Here is a 3,883-nt window from a genome sequence, read left to right on the forward strand (position 1 = left end):
GTTTTATTTTAGATTAGACTCTTTACATATTTTGTACTGTCCTAAGTTTCTTTTTGTTTCGTATATTTATCCAGTGATTTTGTGTTTATGTGTTACATATTTGTTTTTCGTTCATTTTTTGTACATAAACTGATAAATAAACCGTTAGTTTTCTCGTTTTACATTGTTATTTCGGGGCATTTTATAGCTTAATATGGCTTTGTTCATTGTTGAAGACTTCTAGCAGAAAATATGATAACAATGAATGTTTTTATTTGAAATAAAATCTGCATCCAAAGTTCAGGCTGATACTACTTTAAATGGGTCCACCTGGAATACAAAAGAAATAACTTCAAAGTTATTTTCACTTTTAATATCACATTCATACAACAATGCAAGTTATTTTTATTTTTCTTCAATTTTCAAATAATTTACAATGATAAAGACGGAAAAGGTTAAATATTAAATACTGAACAATTGAGTCTTAATAAGTGATTTAGGAAAAATAGAATAACTATTCACTATACATTGATGAATATATAATATGTAAAAAGTGGCAACAGCATATTGTCAACATTGTTTTAATTTAGAAAACAAATGAGTTAAAAAGTAATAAAGTTTGGTTTCAAATATCAATAAATAAAGGCAACAGTAGTATACATATGTTTCGAAATTCGTAAATCGATTGACATATTCTGTACACAAAAAGCATAGTCAGTTAATATTTCTGTCCTTTTTTCCATATAAAGGACATAACTCTCACAATATAATTTTACAACAATCATGTTCATTATAAATACAACTTTTGGAATACTTTGCATCTTATAGAGGGACTTATTTATTGACTTTTTGTTCTGTTCTGTGACAATCTAATAAGTTTTCGTCTATTGCTATAGCAAAAAAAATTAATGATAACAATATTAATAAACCGAAGTCCTCACGGTGACTATAGTTCTTAATTTATGTTCCATGTGGTCAAATGTGGAGAGTAGCCTCATTCGCAATCATATACCACATCTTTTTTTATACTTATACATTATGTTTGTACTTTGCCATTGTTGGTTATGATTTCCAGATATCATTAGAATGATAACATAAGTTACATAAAAATGATAGACTTACATTTGGTGCATTTGCACTTTTTCTGTCCACAGTCACCTCGTTGACATCCTGCTTGACGACAACATTTATTGCAGTCTTTATCAGCTTTGTTACTTGGACAGTTTTTAACATTTTTATTGCAGAAGCTTTCGTTTTTTCTTGTCGATTGACGAATAAACTTCTCCACATCTGCAGTAGTCCTTTCGGAGATAACTGTTAAAAAACATTACAAAATCAAACCACTAACAATGTTTGAAGACCAAGCTCGTCTTAACTGCAAGGACTAATACTTGGCAACAAGTTAAAACGTTTACATTGTTATTGACTCTTGTTTGTTGGATGGCAATTGTGTTAGTTCGTCCGGACGTCCATTCACACTATCAGCAAATATTTGTTTATAAGAAAACTATCAATGCCATTTGAATAACAAAAAAATATTATGTGCCGTCAATTTTATTCTGATCCGTGTCATGGTTTGTAAATCAGCTGTATTTACAAAATGCAACCTTTTATCCTGATAAATATCTTTCAAATAAAAGGTACAAAATTATTTTTTTTGCTTTTTTTGTACTTTGAATATGCACTAGAAAACTATATTAAAAACTCCGCTTGTTTCGATTTTCGCCTTGTTTTAAAAGCACATACAATCTAACTTGTATTTTCGGCGAAAATTAGTTTAGTTTTGTTTATATTTTTGTATTCGCTACAGTATCTTATTATACTTACCCAAGACACCAAGAATTACGACCAAAGCAATCACTGCGTACTTCATCTTTGTTTTCTTAAAGTCTTAAAAAAACAAAAGAAACTACTGAATAAATACGGAAATAAAAACATTTATATTTATTTATTTTTGGGGGAATTTTCCTTTTAAAAAAATTAATTTGTAGATGTGTTTGTTTTAAGGCGTGCTGTTATTGATGAAAAAAGAAAAATCACAAACAAATGAACGCCAAGGAAAAATCAAACGGAAATTCCCTAATCAAATGGCAAAATCAAAAGCTCAAACACATAAAACGAATGGAAAACAACTGTCATATTCCTGACTTGGTACAAAAATTTTCTTGGTGGATTAAACCTAGTTTTATAGCCAGCTAAACCTCTCACTACATTTAAATGTTTACGTTCTCATAACGTTCTAGATTCGGGGATATAAAGAGCTTGATAAATGGAAACTTGTCTCATTATGACAACTGTAAGATGTGTATTGACTAGTTTGTTGCTTTCTCACTGACATTAACCCTGCATTTCGTTTTTGCTTATTTATATAATTTTGTAGGAAAATAAGAAAAAAATACAAAAAATTCACACATTTAATAATATATTTGGTCATATGATGAAAAAAAAGAACAATAATCGTTCTCTAAATGAAGAATATATATGATAGTTATCAAAAGTACCAGGATTATAATTTTATACGCCAGACGCGCGTTTCGTCTACATAAGACTCATCAGTGACGCTCAGATCAAAATAGTTAAAAAGCCAAACAAATACAAAGTTGAAGAGCATTGAGGACCCAAAATTCCAAAAAGTTGTGCCAAAATACGGCTAAGGTAATCTACTCCTGGGGTAAGAAAATCCTTAGTTTTTCGAAAAATTCAAAGTTTTGTAAACAGAACATTTATAAAATGACCATATAATTAATATTCATGTCAACACCGAAGTGCTGACTACTGGGCTGGTGATACCCTCGGGGACGAAACGTCCACCAGCAGTGGCATCGACCCAGTGGTGTAAATAGTTATCAAAAGTACCAGGATTATAATTTTATACGCCAGACGCGCGTTTCGTCTACATAAGACTCATCAGTGACGCTCAGATCAAAATAGTTAAAAAGCCAAACAAATACAAAGTTGAAGAGCATTGAGGACCCAAAATTCCAAAAAGTTGTGCCAAAATACGGCTAAGGTAATCTACTCCTGGGGTAAGAAAATCCTTAGTTTTTCGAAAAATTCAAAGTTTTGTAAACAGAACATACTCGTCAAATAAATAAATATTGAAATGGAATAAAAGAATAAAAGAAAATTCCGCTTCCTGTATTCCTGTAATAGTCAAACTCTACTTACTTGTTAATGAAATATGTGTTCTTCTAAAAGCAATGGATGATTTTAATTGTATAGCAGATTCCTTATATACTCTTCCAGTAATGACAGCTGCTAGAGAACATTAATTGCCTTTTTTTATTTCCACTATCTAAATCATATAGGGATACTTTTTGCAAATTACTCTGATAAACGCTGAATAAATTTGGTTTAATTATAAAACATACTTGAAAATTATGCTAAGTGTTGAATCATTTCACAATGTAATACTTTATCAAGGACTAATTTCGATCAAATAAGAGCACATAAAGAGATTTTTTTTTAAAGCAAACTATTTGGGTTTGCTCATTGTAGATGGTCGTACGTTGACCTAGTTACTGATTTGATATATTAAAGCCATAGCAAATTTTGTGAAGATACGTATTTTGCATGCATACTTTGGTAGGTATACCCTTTTCAAGAAATTAAAAAAATATATTTTCCCATAAGACAGACGAAGGGTACATAAAGGACATTCAAACTCGGGAATAGACTGACAATGCAATGGCTAAAAACAACAAAATACAAAACACAATATAGAAAATATTGGACAACAGGGGCCACATTAAACACTGAGGGTAATCTCAGGTACTTCAGAATAGTAACCAGATCCTACTTTACATTTGACATTCTGCTTTGGACAAAATTTAGGGACCTTTGTGACATTTTCTAGCTTATGTCCTGACAGTGTATTGTTACCATAACCTCGAATTTGTTAAAA

At 30.6% G+C, this 3,883-nt stretch overlaps 1 long non-coding RNA gene across 1 annotated transcript; it reads right to left on the reverse strand.

Annotated features, from left to right (window-relative positions):
• Nucleotides 1-235: 235 nt before the first annotated feature.
• Nucleotides 236-1,871, reverse strand: LOC139526848 (uncharacterized). Its single transcript, XR_011665199.1, has 3 exons — nucleotides 1,807-1,871; nucleotides 1,102-1,293; nucleotides 236-309 (listed from the first exon to the last, which is right to left on the reverse strand). It is a non-coding gene; the product is annotated as an uncharacterized lncRNA (long non-coding RNA).
• Between the last annotated feature and the right edge of the window lie 2,012 nt (nucleotides 1,872-3,883).

The sequence above is a fragment of the Mytilus edulis genome, chromosome 6 (genome assembly GCF_963676685.1).
Source record: "Mytilus edulis chromosome 6, xbMytEdul2.2, whole genome shotgun sequence".
In the NCBI taxonomy this organism is placed as follows: Eukaryota; Metazoa; Mollusca; class Bivalvia; order Mytilida; family Mytilidae; genus Mytilus; species Mytilus edulis.